Consider the following 12,994-nt stretch of genomic DNA (forward strand, 5'->3'; position numbering starts at 1 on the left):
ATCCACAAAAGCACCACACCCGATGGTCGGATTGCCGTATAAAAATTCCAAACCTCTGTTCCTCTCAGTCAAGACTGAAAAGGCTCTGCTCTGGAGTCTAGATCCACGTTAAAGAACCCCACGTAGGCGACAGTAACCAGGAGCCTTCCTGCAGCTACACCATGCCTCACGACTGTCACATGTATGTCGTTTACGCGTAAAAACCCATTGAATTACCCCTTCAGACAAGTCGACTAAGTCAGGATACTCAAGTCTACAAGACTTGTCAATCCGTAACTGGAGCAAGTGTCAAGTGTAACTGGAGCAGACAAGCGGGTTTGTCCTTTGCTTGCGGTTCGCGCAATGCTGCACCGCAGTGGTAGTCCAGCGCTTCTAGCATCCGCCTCTCATGCAAGAGATGCGGGTTCCGATCCCCAGTGCCGCCGTGCAGTCATCGGTTTTCCAGTGGGTGCAAGTTTTCCGTTGTCCTTGTCTCCGGGGTGAAATGGTTCTAGAAGGAGGTCTTTGAGCCCACATCCTGCAGACCATCAACCTTAGCCATGGCACCCTCTGGCCAAGGTCCCAGCCTCATTCACTTCAAGTCACGATAATTAGAGACAATGAAAAAAACTGCATCCAATTAACGTTCTGACTTGATTCTCTGGCTCTTTCCGCCTATGTTGAAGTTCCTCCGGCGGCAAAAGATGCATTTATCAGCGAGGAAATTGGATTCAAAAGTATTCCCGCCAGTCAAATCAAGCTCGTGCCGTCCTTACCGAAGAGGTCGGGTGGCTACTGTTTTGAAGTGGATGGCGGTGTAGCGTAGTCTCCGGGATCCGCACCCAGACATCGGTTTCAATGAATGCATTTACATGCGAATTCGGCTGGTTATACAGCGACACTTGTATTTCGTTTCTTGGTCTTTTCTGGCTTATAAAATCTCCATTTTCGGTTAGAGTGGTCTCTTCGTAAATAGAACGCCGTACCCTATCAATACAGGAGAACTTCCATCTGTATTCAGCGTCCCTTTAAGCGATGCTGACATCGGGATGAGAGCAGAAACCAGATTTACTTTTATATTGGCGAAACGCGGTGAAAAAAACAAATGAGTTGTGAGTTCAGATTCATTTTTTTTTCTTCCCCTCGTTGTGACGCTCTGAGAAACAGAAACAGTGTGTCTCGAGAGGAAGTACGAAAAAATTCTCACGTACACTTGCACACTAAAAGAACGAATAGAGAAAATAATAAGGAAAGTCTGGAAATTTAACAACTTGTGCGGCATTGAGAATGCCAGTTTATGCAGATTGTGCAGGTGGGCGGAGTGACTGCAGCGCATTTTTTTAATGCGGGAGCATTATAGCAGCCATTATCCCAAAGAAGTGTTCGGCGTTGGCGTGTGAAGCCTCGGTTGACAGAACACGGTTGAAAAAACATGCACCGCTGATGTTGTCCTGCAGCAAGATTCCATTCAGCCTTTCAGTTCTAAAACAGGCTCTGTGCTGCGACCTCACCGACTGGAACCCGCAAGGGCAGCGTTGCCGTCCGACTTGACGTCACATTTGGGAAGAAGGTTTATTTTTTTGCTGCGGTGGCCGACAAAGACTCGCAATGCTGTGGCTGCGACGAGACGATCGCGTACTTCCTTTGTGTCTGCGCTCCTCTCGGCGTGAAGAAACACACGACTTATGGTGCGCGAGACAGGTGTGACGGCTGACCTTTATCAAACCGGATGGTTCTTGAACAATGCTTTTAATCGACTGGAACGCTGGAGGCTTTCAACGCACCGTTCCGTTTTTGGGGTCACCTGGCTTGCGCGAGCTGCGGTGGTATTGTTGCTCTTCGTGTACACTCAGAAATACTCCACATAAACTCGAATATAGGGTGCACACCCATGAACGCTATGCGCAATATTGGCAATACAGTGACGAATTAAATACCGAACGCAACAGATATGTTTTAAATGTAAAGTTACAAGGAATACATGAAGGATAAATTTACAGATTAATAAAGAAAAGAAAGTCATATAACTGTGAAATAGCCACATCGCAAACTCTGCAGACTGGACGTAAAATTGCAGAATAATGGAATGCCAAGACCGCAGCCTCCATGGTATCCTTCCAGAGTCCTCAGTAGACTTGTGAACAGTGGAGCGAACGGCCTCATGGTTGAAGGCAAGCTGTGGTGCGGTTCAAAACGAGAGTAAACTTTGGACAGACGCTATTACCCGCGGCTGACGCACAAGAAGCGGCAGCCCAGACTGTTTCTCCTCATGCGCTTATGCTGTATTCTTCATTTATTTTTCTTCAACCCCCACCCCTCAAGTCTTTATACTCACTGCTTTTGTGCAGGGCAACATCCGGGACCTCTCATTGATCCTTCCTCTTCCTGGTGTGTATAAGTAAGAGTAAAAACTTCAGCGTGCATTGATGCACGGCCCTCACTCATGTCTCTGCGTAACACTGCAAGCTCAGCCACGTAGTTTATCCCAGGCAACCCGAGAACTGTCTCGACCAGAGAAACACGGTGCGCAAGGCACTTTCAGGTTACGACCGCTACTCGCCGTTGCGACGAAGAAATAACGTCGTCTGGTAATGAGAAAAAATAGCAAGGGCGACAGCCACAAGGCCCTCTGAGCTGTCGGATGCTGCCCGAGTCTTCAGCAGGCGCGAAGGTCCTCTCCGACGGCGACAGCACCGCGGCTGCACGCAGTCGTCGCGGTGGCGTCGGCGACCTCGATTCTCGTGTGGGAGGCGACCGTGCAGCGCGCTGCTGTGCCACATACGAGGGGGCCCGCAACGACCGTTCTCGTGCTCGCTACTCGGGATTCGGGTCAGCGTCCACAATGGCTGCCGCCGCTGACCTGGAGACGCACTGCCACGTGACTCAAGCGCAGAACCGGTTGATGCCTGTCCGCCGCGCGCCCTGCCTCTGCGACCTGTGCACTGTTCGTGTTTGTAAGCGTCGAGGTCGTCGCTGCCTCTGCCTACTGTCTGAAATGCGCAGCGCAGAAGGTTTTCGCTGCAAACGTGCAGAGAATGGACGGCCGGGTTTGCAAACATTCGTCTGGCAGTGGGAGGGATGGCCATGAGAGATAAGACAACCCAGGCGCCGATCATAATCGAAATTACACTCGCGCCCGACTTTCCATTGTTGGTGCAGTAGAAGCAACGATTGCTTGCAGATAGCTAGTACGGACGTTGGTGGTTGGCTTCTGACCGCGGTAGGAACAACAGCACGTCTGTGGAAGACAGGGGCATGTTCAGCAGCCAAAGGCCTGGCTGGCTACCACCATCTATGAGCCGTTCAAGATTCGCGCTAAGCCTTTCATACAGTGCATTCCATGCTCACATCTGCTCTTGACGACGAGGGAGACTACAAACTTCTTGAATTTCGCCTCTGTTTAAACATGAAGCGCACAAATGTCTGTGTGCCAGGTGATATGAGTGAGCATTAATGAACACCAAGTGGTTGAAATCAAATCCGGAGCCCTCCGCAACGGTGACTCTTCCTTTCTGCTGACCCCCCCCCCCTCACATCCCGTTATGCCAATAGGCGGTTCGGGCAAGGCACTGTTATTTTTATTTCTTTTTCTAGCCCTCTTAAACGTATGTGCCCCTCCCCCCCTCCCCCCAAACCCCTGCGCAGTTCAGATGTCGACCGCGGGTAGTCCAGGTGGCAAGACAAAACCACGTTTTGACTCCCGTACATACCTGTTCACATTGTTCTCAACACAGCGAACAAGGTGACGACGCGGGAACCGGAAACTCTATTAGCACTTGTTTGAGTAATGTTCTTGCTTACCGCTGCCGGCGTCTGTGATGTTCACATCCGTCATGCATCGGTCCGCCCAACACACCCAGCTCGACCGCTAACAACATTTGTAGTAAGAGCGGCCAAGTTACTCTGACCAGACTGAAAAAATAGTTCCGAGGCATGCACGTAACTCACTTCAAGAGCTGTTAGTCCATTGTACATCAAAGATGAAAGTGTGAAGATAAAGCCTAACTTCACAAGGTGCACACAGAATGAAGGTGGGAGCTCATTCCAGTGCCTCTGTGTAGTACAGGGATTAGGAACTGCTGACGGTTTATACGTTGCACAAAGCAAGCTTCAGCACTTTTGTTCAACCCTCTACATATTTAGCAGCCCATGTGGCAAATCGTGCAAAAATAAAGAAGTTTTACAAGGAATTTCAACAGCAGAGCAAAATGTGATAGTGCCCTGGCCTAACTTCGGGGAGGAGTAGCAGGTTGTAGCCAAGTGTATAGCTGTGTGTAGAGCATACACCCAAGGAAGGCATGCGAATTCAAGGACTCTTTCTGGAAGGGAAATTTTCGAACAAGACTTGTTTTGTGATAACAAGAAAACCCCTAACAGAGACGCCAAACATACCAGACACACCTACGTCCCGACCTCTTGGACTTGGCGTCGTTCATGGAATACTAATCTCAACGTTCCTGCCCCCTGTGTCGTGAGTATATCCGCCTGCCGCAGCTTTTTGTCGGGAATTAAATCAAGGGGAGAGAAGTGATTGGAAACAAACTTTTATAAACAACCAGCACAGAAACTTAGTAGCTGTCACTGATCAACTGCATTTCTACGCGGTTAGAACACCCGAGCCCGAAAAAATTGGGAATAAAATGTTGAAACGAGTTTCTAGCAAAAGCAAGCCAACAGAAAACAGCGTGAGGTTCACCACCTTTAAAGGAGCCTGAACATAATATTTTTTATATTGTTTGTTGTCTTCTTTGGAATGCTGACTAAGACTATTCTACATCATCACGCCGAATTCGCCTAAGCATGGTACACCATTTATTATTGAAATTTTTGTCGCATTGTGCGTCGTTACCGACAAATGAAAGGTGGCTATGAGGTCAAAGTAAAGTTTAGGTCACGTGAGGTTAAAAAGCAGCGATGTAATTGCAGGTTCTTCGTTTTATGCTCCACAACAATTATGCCAGCCTGCTCCAAAATCGGGAATGAGAACGGATGAGCAGGCTGCTAAACCTTAACTGCTTTTTGCATGCCTTACGTGACCTGAACTAAGCTTTGACAACCCGAGATAAAAAATAAAAACTAAATAATGAAATATTTACCAGGCCGGGGCGAATTTCACTTGGCGATTTATGTTAACTAATTGATGTCTTGCGCGTCCTTACAAGGAAAGAACACACAACTAAATTATTTCATGTCTGTACTCCTTTAAACTATCTTTAAAGAAGCGCCGAATCCAGCTGAGTACTTTTAAGGTGTGGTGAAGAAAATTTAATCAAGCCCTTTCGTTGACTTGATCGGGCGAATTAACTGAAAAAAAAAGAAAAAAAAAACTCGACATCCTTTGAGCAACGCGTGTACAGTGGCCCACACGCAAGAGACATGTACCGTTTTTACCAAAAATAACCGGGCAACGGCGGTCTGTTTCTTAGCCGCGTAGCGAAGCCCTGAAGCTCTGTGTCAAGTCAGATGAATCCTTTTTTTTTTTTTACGTTTTCACACCTTTTGGTCTTTAGGGGGGCCGTAAAAGCGAAGCAAAAACCTGTTGCTTGGTTACTTTTGGCAAACGAGGTATAGTTATCAAGCTCGCGTCGCATTACAGGAGAATCGGCGCTACATTTAAGTTTCTTTCGCGAACGCACAGGCGTGATCACGAGCTATTGCAGTTTTCACTGAATTAGAAAACGAGTATGATAAAATTCGTCAGAACGTGCGTTCCGTGCACATACCTGCGTTTTCGCGTTTTATTCTGAATCAGAGGGAACCGTGCGTAACACCAGCGCGACTAATAAAGCTCAGTGATTCTTTGCTGACTGGCTTATAAGGGCCTACGGGCGGATGCCATAAAGATGAAACCTTACGGCATCTCTTCGACAGAGAATGCTATCTAAAAAGGTATAAAGCATGATGCACCAATCAATGTTTACCGCGAAAAATTTTATCAGTGGTTGTCAATGGTCATTATTGATGGCTGTCGAGCGCGACGCGTCCGAGCAAGAAGCACACATGACTAGAGCCACCGTCCAAGCCATGCCCTCTGTTATAAAAGAGCAGCGTCCTGGCAAAGAACCGTGCTTTTGGACGAGAAGTCCGTCATTGTGAGCCTTCGTCTAGGAGAACGCAGTCTACCTTATTCGCACGTAGACCTTATGGAACCATACAGGGCGCCAAGGTTTCTGTGAATATTTAATCAGTGCACCTACGTACATACGACCAGAGAGGAGGCGTCGCATGTCTATGCATGCTCATAAATAAACTGACGTCATTATGTCATGAAAGATAATTAAGTCGCGAAAACATAACGCATCACGACCCACCTTCCTCCAATAGCATGCGGGTGCATTTTGAATCAGATAAAAACGCAAGAAAACGAAACGAACCGGTCACGCGAAGAAGCTCGCAGGGTATATTACGGGCCGCAAGGTCCCAACAAAAAGGCCCATAGCGCAGGCCATTAGCCTTAATTTGTGGCGCGTGGATGCGCGATGTTTTCCGGCAGCTGCTATGCGGCCGAGGGTCGTATACGTTTGGGAGGGCGCGCGGCCCGGGGCGGAAGCGTGAGCGATTAAAAACGCCGCATACGCTACGGCACCACGGAGCCCCAGAGACTCATAAGGCCCGCATAAAAGACGAGGCCATTCCTGGCACCCTAATCGTCACCGCGACAACCTCGTGGCTCCCAAGTGTGCGAGATAGCGCGTGGCATAAAGAGAACTGCCTCCTCAACCGCTGCCTTCTCTGGTCGCGTGTCTGTGCGCACGCACCGCGATGGGAGAGTGTACAGAGGTACGGCAGGGCGCAGGGAAGATGCCGGCGAGAATAGAATAACGTGCTGTGTTGTGGGGATGGCTTGCGCGCGAGACTCGCCGGAAACGAGCCGCGTTGTGTCCACGTGCGAGGCGACCGCAGAGTCGTTAAGGCGTTTCCTATTGCGTCGCTCCGCACGCCAGTGGGTACCACCTGTCCACCACCGCCATTACCACCACGTATACCGGGGCCGTAATAAACCACGCCCCGGCCGCGCTGCGGGATCGCTCGATGCGTGGTCGAGGCGCAGCTGCTGTGTTGGCCTCGGCAACTGCAAGGTTCATACAGGGCTGAAGAACTCAAATTACGTAGCAGCAGTTGCTGTTGCGGGCTGGCTGAAGTTTTGTACAGGGTGTCGTATTAGTGGTCCCATTTGGCTCGAGTGTCGAAGGAACGGGGATTTAGAATCGCTGCTACTCAAAAAACACGCCCTGAGGTCAGATGTTAAATAAGCTACGGCAGGTACAACTTTGTGTACCTGGCTAAAGGAAAATCTGTAGAAGAAGCTCTTTAAGTGTTGAAGCCCGACGTTCAGCTCATAAAAACTTCATACAAAGGGTTCTCCCTAGCCGCCCCGGTGGCTCAGTGGTTATGGCGCTCGGATGCTGACCCGAAAGACGCGGGTTCGATCCCGGCCGCGGCGGTCGAATTTCGATGGAGGCGAAATTCTAGAGGCCCGTGCACTGTGCGATGTCAGTGCACGCTAAAGAACCCCAGGTGGTCGAAATTTCCGGACCCCTTGCCTACGGCGTCCCTCATAGCCTGAGTAGCTTTGGGACGTGAAACCCTATAAAAAACAAAGGGTTCTAGATAAAAGCACGTATGCTCATATGGAAGGACGGGCGCCTTTTAGGGCGCGCCGATCGAGGCAAGTAATGTACGGCCGTACTCTTTTAAAGATATAGCTAAGAAAAACCCCGTAAGCTAGCTCTTTCTGGCGCGTATACGTACTCTGAATGTTTGTTCATTCTGTTACGCCTTTCCCGTGAGAAACTGTGGCTTTGCTTCCGGCTTCGCAGAAACAAACACTTCGTGCACGGTGCTCTGTTTACCTTACTTCAAGGCTTAGATCTTGGTGATAGGCCACTTGCGCGCAGTTCGTGACGAAAACCACTGCGCGCGGAAGTTCTCGCAAGGCCGCATGCGCACAATGGCAAGACCGAAAGAGGAAAATCGCAAAGCTCTTTCGACGCGGAAGGCCAGAAGTGCAAATCAAGGCGGGTCTGCACTGCACTCCTATATAGTCACTCGTTTCTCTCGTATCCAATCTTTGAGCAATAATGACCAGGCAGATAAAAAGAAGGAAAAATCTAGAACTGCAGTGTGGCCAATACGAAGCTTCTCGGAGCAACTGCATTGCGCGGATCCGGGAGGACCGTGAAATCGGGCCTGTAATGGCCGGTCTCCCCTCGCATTACTAGCAATCGCAAAGCGATTTGGACAACCGGCTAGGCGCAGGACATTGGCCAAAGTATGCAGCACCTTCGGGCGTTTTAGCTAACGGCTTCCAGTTTCGTACGGGGCTTAGCGCTTCTCGTTCTTACTGCCGGTTAATGGACGCGCGGTGGATGGAGATCGGTAGTTCCGCTAAAGCGTTGCATACCCGTTGCTTCGTCTGGCTGCGAACGAACTAAAGATATATACTTTGAGTTTGTAATCGCTCCTGCGCATCTGCATAGTGGTTGGACCTCAATGGAAGGCTCCGCCATTTGAGGCACCACGGTCTTTTAATTTTTTTCCTCCGAAACGTGGTCTGCAAGCTCCAAGCCCTGGCCAACATCCATGCACGAGCGATTCGGCCGCGACATAAAACGCGGGCGTACCGAATCGCTCAAGACAATGCACTGCTGATGTTGCGCTGCCATCCTTCAGAATGCGACCGCACATGTGGAGGCCCTTGTGACTCTTAAGCCAGGTTAACCGGGAGGGGACTGTTCAGAAACTGGCATTTAATTTTCTGTTCACAAAGGAAAGAAAGCAGTCTGTAAACTTTAATGAGCATGGCCTCCGTCATTGACTACCTGGAGAAACATTTGAAGGCTAACATTTTAACAAATTTATTGCAAGTTAAATTTGGACTGCAGCTTGCACTCATTGCGTCCTGGAAGGTTATCTAACAGTTTTAATACTTCAATGCCCAGTGCCGCGAATTCGCGACATACATACCATTTACACGCCATGCACTCATTACTATATTCGGAACTAGCGAGCAAGGTTTAATGTCTGTATGCTCTACGCAGAGGTTTCCGGTCAAAACATTTGGCGTGACTGCGAGCAAGCTGCAGGAAGATAAAGGGACGCAAGTCTGCGCATCCACCAAATCCTCGTCTCTCATTTTTTGGCAGCTTTTGTGGAAAATGTAGGAAGAAATTTTTCGGATAAAGGATTGTCCGCTGTCCCTATAGGCTTTGGAGTTAGTTCGAGGCTGTTGAGTAGCTTTTTCGCGCCACTGAGTCTATAGCTGCTCGATATGTACTAAATGTCCATTGTTTAGAAATCGCCGCATGATGATTTCTCAAATTTAGGCGGCGCTAACAATTTTATTTAATTTTGGCTTTTGACTGTGGTTTATAAATTTAGCGAGCATAATGCGGATGTAATTTTTTCTTCTTCGATTACCTCATAATTTTGGTCATTAAAGGGTTAATTATCCTTGCGCAGTTATGTACTACATGACGTTTTACGTTTACAGTTTGTTCATTTATTCCTAAAATAACTTTCGAATTGAATGTTCTCGGCCAGCACGTATCTTCAAGACTATAACCGCTATAAATACCTGAAAAACAGCTGGAATCTTGTACGTATTTGGAAGATTTTGCTCCAACCACCCTGTAACAGCCCGCAAGGGCTTGGTCGATGCCTGGCTACATGGCGTTATGCGCACAAGGCCTCCGGTTCAAATCTAGCCTGGGTGGCCCCACTTCGAAAGAGACGACCCCGACCACGGAGGCCGCTTTCAATGGAGGCGAAACGCAAAAGGCGCCTGTGTGCTGCGCGGTGTCAGTGCACGTTAAAGATCCCCAGGTGGTCGAAATTATTCCGGAGGCTTCCACTACGGTACCTATTTCTTCCTTTCTTCTTTCACTCTCTCCTTCATCCCTTCCCTTACGGCGCGGTTCAGGTGTCCACCGAGATGTGAGACAGATACTGCGCCATTTCCCTTGCTCAAAAACCAAAAACAAAATGAAATGCAAAAATGTTCGCGTTGGGAGGTTTCGTTGCACATTAAATACCTGACCATTGCTATCGTTACAGTTGGTTCAATAGCATTACATACTCCTTTACTGTTATGCTATGCTACGCTATGCATATGTTTAACTTAAACATCTGCCCTCCATGACATGCCTTGGAGCCGCTCGCTAGTCTTTGGAATATGAATATACAATAAAATCTTTAAAAAGATCTCAGTCTCGGATAAGTCTAAGCCAGAAAAGACCAGAAGCCAAGTGGCGCATAGCTAAGCTATGTGCGTAAGAAATTACCTTAGGCTCGCGATGCAGGCGTGAAATTAATTAATACAGTCTAGCCCGTTTATAACGAAGCCACTTATAGCGAAATAGCGGTTATAACGAAGGGATTTCAATTTCCCATTCCCATTTTTGCATTTTCAATACATTTTGGGTCCGGTTTTAACGAAGTAAATAAGAGCGCGTCAGCGGATATAACGAAAAGATTTAATACCAACCGAAAAATAATCTGCCAATCAACACATTTTTGCGTCCTTGAGGCGATTTTTCCGCGAAATTAAGAGCAAAATTCGGCTGACGGCGTCCTTTCGTGGCGTCGTCTGCTCTCCTGCGGAGCGAAAGGTTGCTTCACTGCATCGCATGGCACGCCGGTCTCCTGTTGCGCCATCCTTGAACGGCGTCACGGCGTAGAGCGGTAGAGCACGCCGCGCAGGGGAAAAATGTAAAAAAGAACAGAGACGATTTTTTTTTTCGATGACGTCGCAGAGAGCGGCCGTCTTCGCCAATCTCGGTTCTCTATTTCTCCCAGGCAGTCGGCGCCACGGCTGGACTGCAGCCTGCAGGAGGTGTGGCAGCGCGCGCTTTGTTTTATGTGGGTGCCGCGGTGCGCAAGGCAGGGAGAAAGCGCGGCAGCATTGTGCATGTTGGAAGCGTGGCTCATTTTTATCGTTATCGCGTTATCGCGGAGTTCGACCAGATCTTTGGTTCGCAGTTGGATGGTATGGAAGCCGCAATCCTAAAGTCCGCACTCGCGAAACGTGTTCAGGGGACGCTGGACGACTTTTTTCAGCGGCAATAAATCGGTTGCCGATGTTTGCATTTTTTTTTCGTAGTCCACATATAACGAAATAGCGGATATAGCGAAGTGATTTCCGATTCCCGCCGACTTCGTTATAACCGGGCTAGACTGTACTAGGATAAACTGGGGTTAATTTCTGTTTTGCTTTAGTAAACTTTCACTTCGAGAGCGTGGGGCCATGCATATAATACGGCCAGCGCGATGATAGCAACGTATAGCGCATTTCTTCCTCCATTTTGATCACGCTGTTGCACACGTACTGCAGCAGGCTGTTCACGTCTTACTGCAGGAAAATAAAAAAAGGTAAATGAGTCAAAGAGTTAAGCCAAGTACGAAAACAAGCCGATATGTGGTGAACTTGCATTGTTCAGACATTTCAATGCATTACTGGCGAAGGAAGGGGTGCCGCGGTGAAAGCGGTTCGATGTAAGCCAGTTCAGGCGCAGACATACGTACGCTGCGATAACAATGTCGCTGAATCGAATGTCTATCTTCGTCTTTACATTATTATTATTGTTGGCGGACGTGGTGCAGTTGTATACATCTAGGAGTATATCAAGGAGAAACCAAGGAAATTGTTCCCAAGTTTAGAACCATATCCGCAGCTCCATAGACCGTCCATCATCGATGCGGTCTCCACCTTCTCTCAGCATTACATATCGCTGATCGCTGCTATACCGCTGCATTATTAGAGATACGCGACACTGAATAAAACGACTCGGTATCGCGTAAATTACTCTTCGTCCGGCGGTCTTTGTCATGCGTTCCCACTCTTTCAGGGAGCCCAACGGGGCAGCCTCCATTGCTTTCACGTGAATAGACGTCCGTCCCTTTGGAAGACGACACCGGCTCGCACGATCGCACTCGCTGCAAGGTGCTGAAGGAATGAAAGAGCAAAGAAAGAAGGACCAACCCACGTGGTGTGTATACGAGTCGCCTTTGTGGCGACAGCAGCGCGCACCCGCGGCGCAAGGGAGCGCTGCCCACCGCCGCTGACGCCGAGACCGCGCTGACAGCAATAAGTGAACCGGAGTCTAAGTTACGGGCGCCCGGCGCAGTTGCGCAACAACATCGAGTGATCCGCTTAGCGGGCGACTGCGAGCAAGGGCGGACAGTGGGGGGATTAGACGCCTGATTTAAGGACGCCCCGCAGAACACAACCACGCATGAGTCTCCGGCAGGCCACAATGGCGACACCAGGGGAGAAGGGGACGGTGGCAACGCCGCCAAGGGGTTGCTTGCGTACAGAGGGTGGGATGAGGGGTGTCGGCGCTCGGTAGACAAGACCTATAGGGTCGCCACGCATCAACGGCGGCTTCTCAAAGTGCTCTCGTGTGCCTCTGTGAGCATGTGTGTGTGCTCAAAGGGCGCGGTCCGCGTACATGGTTGGCGTATACGAGAAGCACGCTGCATGGGAAAACCGGCGTCGAGGGGAAGCATTGATTCAAGGCGGGAGGTGCGAACTCTGAAGATGGGGTTCGGTTGGTCGGTCGGCGTGACTCCTGGACGCACCTCTCCCGCCTCCCGGTGTAGGGAAGAGAGGGAGAAGGAGCGTGAGGCTATGTGTGTGCGCGTGTGTTATATACGGCCAAGACCTCGAAGAATGCGTCCTCCGAAGAGTGCGCGCGCTGCAAACACTCGAGTGCCTTTGAGAGAAAAGGGCTTCGTCGACTGCCTGGAGCACTTGAGGGCCGCCCAGTGCGTGTTGCGCCACCGAGCCGGCTGGGGAGCTTCCTTTCCTACGCTTTTACGCGGCGCGTATACGTGGCGAAGTGAAAAAGTGGTGGAAAGGGGGGTGTCGGTGAGTGGGTGTTTGAAAAACGGTCTGCAAACTTCCAAGCGACAAACCAGGGGGATGCTTTATAGCATTTTGCTCCTGTGTGAGGTTTCTCGAAGTTGAATACCTTGGCCGCGTGTCAGTGCGACCTCGACTGCGCAGTCAGAAATG

This window comes from Amblyomma mixtum, chromosome 5, assembly GCF_055824585.1.
Source record: "Amblyomma mixtum isolate Tamu chromosome 5, ASM5582458v1, whole genome shotgun sequence".
Classification (NCBI taxonomy): Eukaryota; Metazoa; Arthropoda; class Arachnida; order Ixodida; family Ixodidae; genus Amblyomma; species Amblyomma mixtum.